The following is a 16,265-nucleotide window of genomic DNA, read 5'->3' on the forward strand; positions in this document are numbered from 1 at the left end:
CTCTGTCTGTATGCTTGTGCGCCAGAGTAGAGGTCGCATCCCTCGGGCAGCCCGTCACCACCCAGAATTTGCCTCCCTGTCATCTGACAGATCGTTACTACCACGCCGCGCCACCGGCCTCCCCAAGTCCCACAGGTGATATGAATGGCTCACCACTTCGTTTGATACCCAGCCTTCGCCCGCCCCCGCGGCCTCTCAGCTCAGCCTAGCGTCAGAGCAGAGTGAGGCAGAGCCTCGGCTGTCAGTCGGGTGATTCGACTGAAGGCGGAAGTCGCATATTGGTGTCGTGAGTCTGTTAGTGTGGTCGTTTGTCTGCTGCTCAAAGATATATTAGAGACTTGGCACCACGCCTGGCGGAACCTTCTCATTTACAATGAACTCCGTACATTGCAGCTCACTGAGCACGAAAGCTGCAAAGCAACATCGCCGGCTGAGTATAAGAAGGAAGTGAAAATCCAGCTGACCCACCTACGCATAAATAACAAGAAGTAAATAACAAAAAATAGCACACCGGAAATGGCTTGTGGAGATACTATCACAATTCTAAACTGACCCAGGGGTAATCACTTCTGATTCGGTAGACGTTCATCTTATCATCTATCCGGTGTTTCATACATGATTCAGCGCGGGTAACCAGACATGTGTCTGAGTGCTGGTGGTACTCACATTGGGTTGGTGGCGTTCCAGAAGACATTGATGCGGTGTGCAGGTCCAGGCCCCACCAGCCTGAACAGCAGCAGTAGCCACAGGGAGAGAGCGGAAGGCTGCATGGCGACCGGCTGTCAGCGCATGTCCCTGAAACTGAGGGAAAGACAACGGTTAGAACAGTTTTCACTAAAGAACAAGCAAGAGTCAGAACTGCGACACAAACATTGGGCAGTTAGTAAACTGGAGCATAGTTGTTCCTATATTGGTCCTTGACATAACTAGTTGCACAATTGAAGTTGGAAGCTAAAAACATATTTCGAACACCACATGATTCAGAAACACCCCCGCTAGGCCGATGAGAGCTTGACCTATCAAACAATAACGAGTCACAGTTAAACAAACATTGCACATAACTATTGCAGGATGCACGTGGCATTTAATCATTGTTCAGTGTGGCCTTTGGTGCAAACGATCAAACGCCATTCACTGTCGTTAACGGTTTATAACAGCATCCCAAACAAACACCCACCCCCGGAATGTATAACATAGAAAGAACGGTAGTCGTTCAGCAGGGGGAGGGGTGGCAGGCGATCAATGTCGCGCAACTGAGCGTCGAATCGTGACACGCTATCACCGACCGAGCAAAAACGTAAACAGCGTCTCCATCAAACCGTGCCCAAACAAACACCACCGGGAGGCAGCCCAGTGGCGCGACGGTGCAAAAAGTTGGCGATGGCCGCGAAATCACTGCGTCAATAGCAATGGCCGGCGGCCCGTGGCACACAGATTATCGTCAGATGTCGGCAGCGCATTACTGGCGCCGTTACCATGGCAACCAGTGCGCACTGCCGATGCTAAAAAGCCGCAGCGGCCGGCGGCGGTCGGCCACGGGTGGTTGCTCGCCATGGCTCGCCAGGCCGGCGGTGCTGCACAGAGAGGATATTCGCAGCCAATAACGGGGCTAATCGGAGACAGGGTGTTGGCATGTGTAAAATGATTACACACCAGCCATTTAGAAGTTCTGATATCATTACGTAGCTATGAGGAAAATCACGAAATAAATGACCAGCTACATTATCAACAGAAGGGAATGCGATGCAATCAGGAATCATCCATTATCGATTCAAACGGAAACTCAAATCCCCTTAGCAATGATTTGTCATAATTGACAGAAACAATTGAAACAAATTGTATGCCAGTAAATTAGTGCATATAACAACCTACAACGTTAACAACAAACCTTCAATGCTCTGCAAAAGTCTGGTAAGACAACAACCAGCTGAGAGAAAAGTAGGGCCCGCAGCTAAGAACTGTGTCGGCGGATTGTCACGCCGTAATCCACTCGGTCGAGTGTCTGTTGGTCGCTGATGTGCCACTGGCAGGGTATTGTCACAACTTTGCCGAGCACCTGTCTGGCAACGACAGCCTGAGAGCTCTCCTCTCGGCCTGAAACTCAAACGGCCGCTACCAGACGCCAACTTTGTCGCAGCATCAGCGTTTATGTTCATTGTTCGTCGGAAAAGATGAGACGGGTTAAACACGTGGTCTTCAAAAGACTGCACAAGATGAGCCACGCGCCGAAATACAACCGTTGTGATAAAATGTTCTATGGGACACGAATGGCGTTATATGTGATATATGTTATAAGCTACGTTATGTGATTGTTTCTATGTGTTGATGACTGTTATCTTGTGAGTATTCTGGTCATATTTATAAAGACAATACCCTTATGAAATCAGTCGCTTTTGTGTGAATATCGACGAAACATAACAAAAGTGAGGACGAACTAACAGCTTGATCTGCACTCTACATGGTTTGCGGTGGACCGGAGGGGCTGGAGGTTGATTTCTTCATCACTCGGGACTGCGTCTCGTCTCCGCGGCTGTCGTCCCAAGTTAGCTGTCCCAGTAGCGGCGCCGCACAGAGTTTAATCACGCACATATTGTACAGACCACCGAGTTGGGAATTTAAACGAAGCCAATGGTTGGCTTTGAGGAACTACGAATTTTTGGAGCGCGCCAGAGACTCAGGCTGTAAGAAATATTGGAAACCAGTTTGATTGAAATGTTTTCCATCTGAAGACAGAAATTGCTGGGGCATCGAAGCATTGCTGCAGCTATCTGAATGCTGCGTGAAAAAAATGTGGGTTAGACTTGGATGTAAAGACAACACCAGAAATAAAAAGTCACTGATTAAACGGGCCTATCTGAAAAAAAAAAACTTTTAATAGAAGATCCGCCAGTCTGCTGCAGTGTTGTGTAGATGCCAAAGACGGGTTGCAAGCATCGGCTATCATTCATTCCTGGCCTTGCTCAAGATTTGGCAACACTTGTACTCTTGTTTCTTTGGTTGGTATTGAACTGGTTCCCGTAATATTTATCCTTGACAACCTTAATTATAAAACATAATATACACCATTTATGGCTTCGCTAAATCGCGATGACAGCATAGGCACACAAGTGCTTCCTAAGCGCCACGATCGCTAACAAAGCAAGGGCGTCACTGCACTGCATAATTTAACTAGTCGATTCTAACAATAAAATACGCGGAACGCTGAATCAGTTCATTAAATCAAGTGGTGACATTGCGAAACCATGGCATTAGCTCGACATGTGAGTCAACCCCTGAGTGATTGTCCGCCAATCCGCGCCCAGCTCTGCTATCAGTACCCCTACTCAGTCCACGGGGGACCGTCGAGGTCGCAAAGTCACGCCGGCGCTCCCTTCTTCCGATTCATTTAATGCCGGCGGTAATGACGGCCAAAATCGAGCCGCCGCGCGAAGCGGCGTACGAGCGAGCAGGCTGAGTAATTGTGCCATCCGAACGCGCGGTTTGTTTGGCAGCTGCGTATCGTTTCTCCGTCAGCGGAGGCCGGCGAGCGTTATGGTAATTAAATGGGGTCCTGAGAGCGCCCCCGGCAGAGAGCGAGCGGGCGCAGATCGTCCGTCGATGAACTGTCGTCGCCAGAAGAGGGGACCGTCGACAGGAGGGCCGGCCGGCCGGGCCGCGGCTGTCTGCCGCCTCTACCCCCTGTCCACTACCCCGGTCTGGTCCCCGGTCCCCTCGGCTATACATTTCCCAGTGTCGCTACATGGCAATACAAGCAGACGTGCCACTTACGGAATCCACCAGACCGGAACAGAGAGAACGGAGGACGCAGAGAAATCTGATGTCGCACGAAGAGAGAAGGAGAGGGGAGATGCCCGATCGTTCACGGCTTCGACGATTCTCGCAGATACAAAGATTTTGTATGAGCCACAAGTTGGATGCGACGACTTAACAAAACAAATGTAGAAGATGGTCACATCAACTAATAATGTTGCACAATTACATTAATGCACAACAGCAGCAAGTCCTTTATAGCAAGCCAATAAAAAACTCTGTCGTAGGGCGAAAGCAATCCATTATCACATTCCTTCCCAGGTACCCTTCCGGAAATGGTTTCCTGATCATCTCAGCAGACTGTGAACATTCAGCACTCACAGCAGGCCAGTATATAATAGAAAGCTAGCAGCCTCGCTCAAACCTCGTCGTTAAAATCAACTTGCGCTGGAATAAGTTGTCAGGTTGACGGCTGTGTTTGCGCACTGCTCAAATAACGAAAGTAGCACAAACCGACACTTTCGTTGTTTGACACAAACTGACAGAAATGATGAACAGGGTATAACAAACGCTCCATAAGGTTAGCTGAACATACTCGTACGTATGTTGAAAAAAATACGCATCGTTCTCGTTTGTTCCTGGTAAATCGCCTACCTATATTTTGTTTGTTTGTTTTGTTTTGTTGGGTTAGGCCCTTTCGGTCGACAAGACCATTGCAGAGCCGGAAGGAAGATAGGAATTAGGGGGAGACATTGGTCTGGGCAGGCACCCTAGTGAGTAGCCGGGGCTGAGCCCGTCCAGAGGACAGGCCACCCAGCCCCAAGGCACTCACTGCACCCGGCTACGGGGTGCGCTCCCTCAGGAGCAGCGGTGCCGCTCCAAGGGAGCAGCCCGCATGAGATAAAGTTGCCTGTCCAGCCCGGAGGGGGGTAGCGGCGTGGAGGAGAAGGATTTCAGTATCCTGAGGATAGAAGCACGGATAGGTGCCTACCTATACACTAGCAAATGTTTTGATTCTGGTCGTTGAGGTGACATTAGATACATTATTCGATTTGGAAGCAGTGTTCTAAATTAAAATTACATTTAACTGCATATTTTACATGCCCTATGAGCGATATTGCCTTACATTGAACCGGTTGCGTCCACACGTTCCGGTGCGTCCGGACTACGTGTCTTGCGGTACAGACTACATTCAGGCGTTGTACTGTGCTGCCATCTATCTGAAGGGGATACAACTATTGCTGCAATCAGCGCTCGCTACTGAACCATGTTCGTTCAGAGCCCAATTTCCCACCAACAGTGCCACACACATACTGAACGAGACTTATAAAATCTAACCGGGCACTAATGTTATTGACAGTAGGTAAAGCTCTACAAATTTATGTAACTGCATCTGCAACATACCGTGAACTAGTTATTTCGGTTCCTCAAGTTGTTCGCGTAGGCTGTGCTGTAGCTGTTCCGTCACTGTCAATCTTCATCGCGACAGCATTCGATCGACCAATCCATACCTACCCACACCAATCCGTACCCAGCTACACCAACACCTACACCGCTATACCCTACTGCGATCGGTTAGCTCTGTCGTCGAGCAGAGATCAGTCAGCATCAGTCGCCTATCTCGGTCACGGTCGTCGCAGTCGGCGCCAGCTCAGCCCTAATGGCAATGCCAGTCCGACTGACGGCTGACCGACCCACACGGCCCGAAAAAAGTCACGGAGAGAGGGGAAAGAGAGAGAGAGAGAGAGAGAGAGAGGGAGGGAGGGAGAGGGAGAGAGAGAGAGAGGGAGGGAGAGGGAGAGAGAGAGAGAGGGAGAGAGAGAGAGAGAGAGAGAGAGAGAGAGAGAGAGAGAGAGAGAGAGAGAGAGAGAGAGAGAGAGGCCACAGCGCGCGGACGACGCGCGGACGGCGGACCCGACAGGCCGTCAAGGGTGGCTCACTGGCTCACCCCTACTCTGCCTCCCCTCCCTCCGACCGCTCCGAGCGTCATTCTCCGCCCGTCCGGTGTTTTATTACACACTAATGGGATTTGAGTTATGGGCTTCTCAGCCTTTTCCAAGCGAGTGACTCAGAAAACTCTTCTGTCGCCGGTATAAATCCGGTAATGCGATCTTTTCATCAGAGGAACTTTCTTCAGACAACGAGTCGCACTCCTCATTGATATAAACTAAAACAGTGTTATTGATGTGATGAAGGAGCTGAATATATATGACAGGCTAAAGGAATAAATCTTAGATATTCATGCAACACTTAGAGTTTTCCATGAATGTAGTACAAAAAAAAATGGTCAAATGTTTATCACGGGTTTGTAAGAGGCTGCCCCAGAGGCCATGCCAAACTTGGCGGCGCTGCGCGCCGCCGTTTTTTTTTACGTTATTTGCAAAAAAAAAAACTTAGGGGGAGTTGCATCAACCCCCCTCCTCACCGGGAGAGGGTTAAATCAGCAGAGGCATGCTGTAGGTTCTGATGCCACATAATTGGCCATTGTCACTTATTTACAAACCACGCCATTTACTCAGTCCCAAAGAAAACACCTACCGCAATCTATCGCATCCAGCGACGTCCATCAATGCCCACCAATTAGGCCGCCATTAACAATTCAGACGCCACACAATCTCTATGCATGTGATGGGCCGACATAACGGCAGTTCGCGTTCATCAATTATCCACCGCCCGCGGCCGGGAGGGCGGCGGGCCGGTGGGCACTGGAGCGGGCGGGCGGTGGGCGGTGGACCGTGGGCGGTGGCGGAGGTCGGGCGGTAGACGGCGGGGCGGTGGGCGGTGGCGGCCGTGACTGCGGGCCCAGACAGGCGGCGGAGGTCCAAACAATATCGCCCCAGGCCACATCAGTCACCAGCGACGAAAACGGACCGACACGGTGGCGGGCCGGCAGGAAAAAGATGATGCATCGGGTATTGACCGCGTCCGGCCAGCAGGAACGTCACCAGAAACTATAGCCTGTGGTATTGGATGGAGGGCTGACTCATTGGATTACTTCAGTAAGACTTGTTATTGCATTCATGTTATTTCTTTGAAGGCCATTGCCCTACCAACCAAGGTCCACATCGGTGTCTCCTAGGGATCCATACCGTGACCACTGTCCACCTTATACATATATGTGTAAGACCGTTATGTAACTCCTGATCTCAGTGGACCGAGCACGACCCCAGCTACCTACCAGGGCGACCAGTCTTGATGCTGATTTCCTATAACTCGCAGCGCTGTCTGATCATCTGTGAAGCCTATCAGTCTCACCGACAGATGACAGAACCGTGTCGACGGCACAGCTCCAGCTCAGTGAGCCGATGAATCTGTCGTCGCATGGGTGAAACCAATCTACAGGTGATAAAACCGCGGGGCAACAGAGCTTTACATGGTCACAACTACCCCTTGATGAATTCGCAGCTCGCACCTTCCATTTGACAATGATAGTAGATCTTTACTAACATTAGTTATTACGATTATTCTTCAGTGAACATAGCTGTTTCTCACAGCGTTTTACTTTTTACCTTTTGAAAGATCGTGCATTTCTGGTATCAACGAAGAGTCAAACGAAGCCTTTCCCGCAGCTTCATCAAGCCAAATTCCCACTAATAGTTTAATCGTGCCGGCTTTGTCGATGCGCCAAAACACCATTCTTCTCCGTCCTATTAGGGGAGGGTTCGGCCAGCATCAGCTGCGTCAGCGTTTTGAGCGAGTGCCACAGCAGTGTTGGCCGCGCTCGGCTCGGCAGTATCCCGTTCAACGCCGGGTTATTCTGCTGACGGCCTGCGATCGCACTAATTACTGGACCGAGCTCACGCAGCACGCGGCGAGACGGCCGTCCGCGCACCGAGCGACGCTCATCGACAGCGACGAACGCCCCCTCCCCACCCCGGAGACACCCCGCTCCTCCCAGCCTCCTCCCTCCCCGTCCCACCTTCCCGGGGGCTGCCCCACCCCCAACGGCCACCCCGCCGATCGACTCCGTATCGCCCCGCTCCGACAACGCCACCGGGACAAAGTCGCCGTCCATTTCGCGGTCATCGGAGGGCTGATACTAAGCTGTCAACGCCGCCCGACTATCTTCTTCCGCTTCACCGAAGCCAAACTATGGAAGATTGAGAAGCCCACCGGGGCCGGTCGAGCGGCTCCTGACAGCAGTGCCGCTGCAGCCCCCTCCCCCCTCCCCTGCGTCGCCGCCTGGCAGTGCCGGTCTCCATGAACACTGACTTTGGCTGACGGCACGAGGTGCTTCTGTAGCATAGCACAACACGGTTTTATTTGACTGCCGGCTTAGCTTAGTTGACTAAAGAGATTAAGGTATTAGGCAGGGGTTAAGCACTGAAAACAAAGGCTTACCTTTCTGAAAATCCCAGCACTTTCTCAGCAATAGTACCCTGCACTCTTCGTAGTAGGTCAGGCCACCATGGCAAGAGCAGCGTTCATCCAATTCACTTCCAATCTCTGTCCAACGTTAAACGTCTTACACTCACCGCACGGATACTGTCCACTACACTAAATTTCAACACCACTCACCACTTTTCTCGGTCTCAAACACTGGCACGATCCACTTATCAACGCGGCCAGCGCCCGTCACTTTCAATCCTCAGTTTCACGGTCGACTACACGCAGTCTCTCCGGGTGTCCAAGCCACTGGGTTCTTCAGACGGTCACCTCAGGAGTGCTCGGCAACGTCGGCGGCTGCAGAACTCGTCACCCGCTCCGCTGGTGAATGTCCGACAGAGTGACGGCTCGGTGGATTTTTAAGTGGTGACCGGGCGACCTACGCGGACGACAGATGCCCTGTCCTCACCAGCTGACCACGGCGAAGGGCAAAGAGTGGCTCTGCGTCTTCGGTTGGTGTTTGTGAAAAGCAGATATCAGCTATTCACGGATACCTGGAAAGAAGAAACGAGCGTTAGTATTTGCGTTTTATGACAAAAGATTAATTACATTTTTGACATGCTTAAAGGCGACATAAGTTTTCCCCCAACCATGTGATACGACGGGTATTTACGGGGATGAAATGACAAGCATTGAAGGATGAAACTATGCCGAACATTTGCAATATTGTAAGAATTTTGCATACTTTTACACCATCTTGCAACGATACATGCCTCGTTAACAATATGCAAAAAAAGATATAAAACTTGGAGGAGATAAAACAAAAAAGACATGCTCCTACAGCACTCGACCGATATCACCCAGGGAAAAAAAGGCTAAGCGTTGATCTGCTGCAGCCTACCACCAGTGATCAGCGAGAGGCGGCTGTACAGAGGGGTGTGCTGTAAATGTGACAGATATAGCGCCTTCCCCCATGATACGGCCAGTGGCGCAGCTGAGACAGAGGGACGGGAGGCAGAGAACAGAGGGAAAGAGGGCGGAGAACAGAGGGCGATATGATGGAGAGGCGACGGCAGGAGGACAGGCGATCGGAGAAAGGTGGATGAAGAAGAACAGAGAAGATGCCAAGAGAAGATGGATGCAACGAGGAGAGAGGAAGAGGAGATAGCAGAAGAAAAGAGATCACGGACAAGGAAGACAAAGAAACTGGGAAGTAGATGAAAAGAATGAAAATGGTCTTCATATACACTGAGAAGAAAGAGCGAGAGAGGAGAGGCCGAAGAGCAAGAGGTGGAGAGAGAGAGAGAGAGAGAGAGAGAGAGAGAGAGAGAGGGGAGAGGGGGAGAGAGAGGAGCAGACGGACTGAGTGAGTCAACTAGTTAGAGCGGGAAGAGTGATGAGGGGAAGGGGAGAGGCCACGGCGGGCCGCACTGATAACGTTTTTGCTCGCGCGGCGCGTTGGAACAATCAGTATTCTGCAAGGAGAATATTGGGCGGGTCAGAGCCGAGGGGCAAAACACTGGACGCGCCCTTGGTCCAATGATACGACCACTAATAGCATTTTCTCATTGGCACGGCGCCGCCGGGCCGGCCGGCATCCTGGAGCTTTGTTCGGCCAGCTCGCCCGTAACAAAGCTCGCCGAGCGGCCGGCGCGGTGCCGGCGGTCGCGGTCGGCTCGTGGCCGCTCGCGGTCGGCTCGTGGGTCCTGCAGCGCGACTCTCGGTGAACCGACCCGGCACAGGATCTCGGCCGCCCGCTATATTGCCGTTTGTGTCCCGCCGTGCCAGGCCACTATTGCAGGGCCATCCGCTGCATTACGGCCGGCCGTTCACTTCAGAAACAGAGGGCCCGTGCCACATTATTGGATGACAAAGTTGTCTTCTGGCCATGACGGAGTCTTAACCGCCGAGCAATACAGTACATCTTACCAGAAACTGTAGCGATGCTAACTTACGGACCGGCGAACGAGATAGTGCCCATTAAGTGCCAGCATGATATGACCCATCCATCAGGGATTGGCACCCCGGAGAGGACCGCCTCTCCGGACGGGGCAGGCAGTCCCACGGCAGTTCACTTCAGAAACAGACAGTCTGCTTCACATTATTGGATCGCAAAACCGCTTTAATCCGGCTCAGCCGTCTTAGCCGTCCACGACGAAACTTTAAAATCAAACCAGTTGGACCATAAATAAGTGCGGATGACCGGCCGGACCACGATGACCGTTCGCTGACCGCCGGGACCGATCCATCTGTCTGACCGTGACCGCTGAGGGACGCCGCCTCGCCGGGGGGGGGGGGGGTGGCTCTTCATGGACGGGGCGGGGCGGGGAGAGTTCATGGGCCACAGAGGACCGGCCGCCGGCTCCAGGGCAGTCCGTCAACGCAGCCGTTCGGACAGCCGGAAGTATTCAGGTCGAGCAGAAACGGTAATCGAACCGCTTCAAACCGAAGACAGTCCACCACCGTGGCATTATTGCACAGTGAAAAAAAAATGGAGTCTTAAATGCACTTCTCACACCTTGCTAATATATTAGAACGACGATGTGTGATAGACATCATATATTGTCGTTCGCTTAATCTTAATGAATTTCACGAGTTTTCAATATCAAAACTTAATAATAAAAAAAACTGTACAACAACCTAATCGAAAAGAATTAGCTAGCTAGCACATGCATGTATCAGCATTTTGAGTCAAGATCCAGTCCTCCCTGCTCGACTCAGCCTGTCGCCTTATTGATGCGCCTCAACGGATCTACAAGCACATTGCTGACAAGTCAGTGACGAAGCGTGCCTATGTAGTTATTCCGCGCTACATCATCAGGCAACATCCACAGAAAGCCGCCCTCCCATCCGACGGCACAGAGACCCGATGACAAATCTGCTGCCGGGCCGCAGAAACATCAGAGTCGGTCTGATGACTCGGTGGCGCCCCATGCATCACTGATATCGCACCGGCGCGCACACATGAGCTCCCGGGCGGCCGGCCGGCACTCGAGCGGCGGCGGGGGCGGGGGCGGGGGCGGCTGGATCTCGCCCGGTGCCCCCGTGACGGATGAGGCCGCCGCCAGAGCCGTCAGCGGCCGCCGCCAGACCCGCCGCCGCCGCCATCTGATGCCGCTACTGACGCCGCCGCCGCCGGGGGAGACGGCTTTGTCCAGTCATCGCCAGCCGGGCAGGAGCCGACGGCGGGGGACTGAGAATGAGGGGGAGAGGTGATGTACGACTACGGTTGTCTCCTCTACGACAGACGATGTCTGAGCAATGTCTCGGAGACAGTGATGCATCAGTGTCCGTCCAGCGTGTTTCTGAGCATTCATCAGTGATGGCTCGGAGCACCTACTGGTGTCTCGAAACTCACCAAAGCGATGTCTAGCACCAAACCTGTCGATGACTCCTGAAGCTCAGTTACTTTTTCAGCCACGACCAGCCACTGGCGACACCAGAAGCAGCGATGTCGGCAGAGAGAAGTCCTCAGAAGGAGATAGCCTCCACCGACCAGGCTAAGACCCCTCACGACAAAGCGAGCCGGACCGGCATCGATTCGAGGCTTTGCCGTTTCGTGTTGAGTTGGAGGGATCCGGCTGCATCACTCTGCAGAGCTCGGAGCAGCGAGCAGTACACTGTTATCCCATTAATGGGCGGGACCAGGAGGCATCGGCTCTATTGTGGAGCACCCAGCCAGGTATAGGTACGGGGCATTCAGAGTGGGAGACGAAATTCACCCTCTGTTTGGGACACGCGGAAGCTAATGGTCTCCATTTCTCCTTTGATGCCGTTAAAAGCGCTGAATATTGCAAGCTTGGATGGAAAGACTTGGTATGCAATTTTAATGGCATCTCTTGGGTCCCATACGGAACAGCAATAGGCAGCTTTTCAATCTTGAATCACTGAGCCAAAAAAAAAAGAAGAAATTCTTCTAAAATGTCTGTTTTACTATACGCATAAATGGTAAGGCAACTAAAAGACGAAAAGAATATGTGCGTTTCAGCACTTTATTTTTAATGTGCATTTGCATAAAGGCAAATGTTCACTGACGACAGAGGAATGCAAATTCAGAAAAACAACTAGTTTCATTTCCTTGGTATCGAAAATTTCGTCGCACTTAGTGAATCTCCCCCTACTGATGGCTCACAGCCAGTTCTGGATGCCTGCAAGTCATGATAAAATATATTGCGGACGGCTGTTCAAGACAACGCAAAAGCAAGTAATAAATCAGTAATAAATCCCATATAAAATGCACACCTCACAGCAGCTACAATGCAGTGCACATTGTTGCGGGACACTGGGCTTCCTTTATTCTCGGTTCATTTGAGGACCAGGACCATTTGTTGCCACTTTATGGTACTGGCAGCGGGATGAGCCTCCTAGGCCAACCCTGCAGATAGTGGGCCGAGTCTGTGCTGGCAAATTGGCGTCGTTTCAGGACGGCATACCCTCCTACTTTGGTCCAGGCTGTGACCATGGTCTCACAGCGTCAGTCCAGTGCAGTCCGCGATCCTTTGAGCGCTGGTCCAGTGCCCATCTAGCACCGCGCCGGTCCGATCCGGCCCACATGGTCCCGGACTATAAAGTGTCCTACCAGAATCACTTCGGTCCGCCCCTCCCCCTCCCTCTGCACTGGTCCCGGATTTCAGTGCCGTCTCCCAGTTCAGTCTGGCCTCCCATACTCTCGCTCCTAACTCTGGTCCCGGATTGCAGCGCCCCCTCCCAGCCCGGGAGACCGCCGGGATCCGGGCCAACTCCACCGCGGCGACCGGCACCGCAAACGGCCGACTGGTGGCCTTTCAAACTGCCCAAAACTACTACATCTTTCAGCCGCACGACTCCCGAAAGTCAGCAAATCAATTCAGCAGGATTTGCTGTTTACATTAAAGCTTGCTAACTTTCTCTCATCGATTTTCTTCTGAAAACAGTTAAACCCAAATTCCGGCTTCACGAAACTGGCGTCGGCACGAGTTCGGACGAAAAAAGTTCCCGGATGAAAAAGAAGTCGACCGGTCGGAACTGCCAGATAGCCGGCGTCCAATCCCGAGTCTATTCGGCCCGCATTCGGCATCTATTCGACGAGCATTCGGCGTCTATGCCAGCCGGGCGTCGTGCCGAATCCGGCTGTGCTTTTTCCTCGTCTGTCCGGCCCAATATTGTGGTGCACGTCGGACGGCATTTCAAATCTGTTGACCGTCAATAAAGGACCGAATGGGCCGGACCGAGGGGAAATTGAAATGTCCCGCCGAGGACGCTGAAATTGAAGTGTCAGCGGAGCACCTTTGAAACGTGAGCCTGCTCCATCGATCTCTGCGCAGCTTGGTTTGTGTCTCTGTAGGCAATCTGCGACAGAGGAGCCGGCGGCGGCCGCCGCCCTTTGGACTGCTCTCGAACGATTAAAATATCCTCGAGCAGCCTGGCGCACAACTTTGGAGGCAAACGAGTCTCTCGAAGCGCCGCGGGACATGATAAATGTCTGCGATCAATGCTCCACCTCGGTGGTGCGTGGGCCTGCCAAAGCTGCACTCCGATTCATCAGAAAATCCCAGCGTGTTGAGACAAGGCATTCTCCTAAGATTCCGAGTCTGAGGTCAGACCTATCACGTCAGGCGTAATAATAAACAAAGCATATCAGTTGTGTATGCTCTTCAAATAATCTGAATATGATCTGACATCTACGCAGTGTAAACAGCTGGGTCCACAAAGCAAACAGAGTCAATTCAAACGCGAATGTGAGTCACATAAAGAGTAAAACAGACATCGAACAGACAACCATCGAGTATTCCTTGATGAGTGTACGTCCAGCTTTAGTGCGGTTAAAAATCTCTGGATTATGTTGACATTGCAGCCCGCTCGCAATAGATACTGCACCATCTGACCGGCTCTGATCTCGGTGACCGCACAATCCAGACCCCATGAATAATTCACGGCCGCCGGCTTGTCCCCTCTAACGGCGCCGTTATTTCTTAATCTCTGCCCGTCGGTACATATACGGTACCCCCCGCGGCGGCGGACATCTCTCCGTAGGTGACATCAATTTGACCAGCGCGAATGTGCCGGCTCAGTGGGCCATTGACGCCCACGGCACCATCCTCGTAACCCTTGAGTCAGGCCCGTCCCCAGCCCGGTCAGCCGACCCAGCCCGTCCCCAGCCCGGTCAGCCGACCCAGCCCGTCCCCAGCCAGTCTTGTGTATGTGGGTCGGCGGTAGCGCAAGTTGGCTTGGCGCGCCCGGTGATTCTCTTCTCTGCAAGGGAAGAACGTGAGGAGGAGAGCTCTTCCACAGCTATGCTCGGAGCTGAGAGCTCGAGCAAAGTCCACCGCTTCGCTTTTGTTCAAAAGGACTCGAGCTGGAGGATAGGCGGTGCTTTGTTAAAATGTGATAATGTATGCGTCACCCATTGTTCGTGGCGCTAACTAAGGCAGGCAGCAGCCCGAGTTGTTTAGTCCTCGCCTTCGCGACCCATTCCTTTCCCTGCCGCCTCCTATTTTGATGTCGGGACCGATCGGACAGCTTTGTCGATGCACTTGTTTGGCCCGCGCGTGGGTGTTTTCACCCCAAACTGAGTTCGAGCGCCCTGGAGGAGGGGGAGGGGGGTTGTGATTAATCAGGTCACCCGGTATCAATAATAAACAGGCTGCTCGGTGCGACTGAGGAAATGACTCGTTAGAAAACATGACGGCTACGCGGCTACACCAGCTCATCGTCTTCATACTGAACTTTCGGTAAACAAATAAGCTTATTGAACCGTTACTACAGTGTAAGAATAGCTGCACTATAAACATTGTACCATAATCCATATCTGTAAAGTGCATGCAGAAAACGATGAGGTTGAGCAAAACACGACTTTAACTATGCACAAATTAAATTAGCACCCTCCATTACCGTAAATGAAATTAAGCGAATAAATACGATATTGCAAAGGCAACGAAAAACGCCAGTTTACTGCAAAGTATGTTCTAATTTCACAAAAATTTCCTCATAAAAGCCTTGCTCGCTCGAGGTAGACAAAGACAAACGTGAAACGTGTCAATTACGATGCAAACATTTCCAACAAGAAAAATAGCGAGATAAATATGGACTATCAATCATGGAACAATACAAACTTTATTTTGCTGTGCATGAATACGACGCATTCAATAAAGCGTACAGGTAAAGAAGGCAAGCGTTTACTGATTTACAGGAAAATTACACAGGAACCGAACTAAACTACATTAAATCGCCGATTTTTGCCAGCTAAGTTGCATATTTTTGCTCAGCAGGTCAACAAAACTAATATACGCTTGTCAGGCGCATACACTATACAGTTCAATACAAGCCGTTGGATATAAAATTACATCAGTGCTGCTAAATGTCCGAAGCGAAGCACCGTTACGTCAGTTAAAACGCCGTCTCTTGTCAGTCTAACAGGGCACACACGTGCTGACAGGTGAAATCACAGTCTGACAGTCGCCAGTCTTCCCAGGCGTTCAATGCAACTCAGTAGCAGTCGATTCCAATCAGACTTCATGATCACTTCAGTGACCATGCAGCTTCTCTCAGTTAGTGACAATATTCCTCGCCAGTCCGTACTTTGTAACGCATTTCTCCACCAGTCGAAAACGACGTTTCTCACCAGTCGGTGCCGACGTTTCCTTCCAGTCGATGTCGACGTACCCCACCAGTCTCGAGTCTCGACCCCCATGAATACGCCCGCCGACAGATTGGCCCGAGAACGGCGCCGTGCCGTGAACCTCTGATCGATCTCACCGTCGCCCCGGCGGCAGCAGGTGTCAGATTGGAGCCGGCCAGATTTGTAGCTGAAAGCTTTCAAGAATGAGCCGGCCACGGAGGCCGGTATTAGGTATTCAGAATAGCGATCGGCATTCACAGAGAACCAATGACCGAAGCTCACAGCCTGGGATATGGGTTTCCTTTTATACAGACTTGGTCTTCCTCAGCTGTGGAGACGAAACAGGAACCGGATGTGCATGGAATTCTTTCAAGATGCAGTTTAAAAAAGTAAGGCGAGTGTGTTTGTTTTTAACCAGGATTACGTCAATCCATTACGGTAAATGTTTACGTCTTGCACATGTTGACATGTACGCATTGATTACGGGTCATTCATGGTACATCTGCAGCGGCCTTCGCACTTCCAAAGTGTCTCTATTTCTGTGAACTGCATGCAGACGCAGAAACCGTACTACGACTCAAGATCATGATAA

The 16,265-nt window shown here is 51.6% G+C and overlaps 1 long non-coding RNA gene across 1 annotated transcript in view; it reads right to left on the reverse strand.

Moving 5' to 3' along the window:
• Positions 1 to 434: 434 nt before the first annotated feature.
• Positions 435 to 16,265, reverse strand: part of LOC122393995 — a 36,970-nt gene continuing 21,139 nt past the window's right edge. The window contains exons 2-3 of the long non-coding RNA XR_006258783.1: positions 8,092 to 8,630; positions 435 to 801 (exon numbers count right to left, since the gene is read on the reverse strand). This is a non-coding gene — a long non-coding RNA (uncharacterized LOC122393995). The remainder of the gene's footprint in view (positions 802 to 8,091; positions 8,631 to 16,265) is intronic.

This window comes from Amphibalanus amphitrite, unplaced genomic scaffold (genome assembly GCF_019059575.1).
Source record: "Amphibalanus amphitrite isolate SeventyFive unplaced genomic scaffold, NRLGWU_Aamphi_draft 000025F_arrow, whole genome shotgun sequence".
NCBI lineage: Eukaryota > Metazoa > Arthropoda > Thecostraca > Balanomorpha > Balanidae > Amphibalanus > Amphibalanus amphitrite.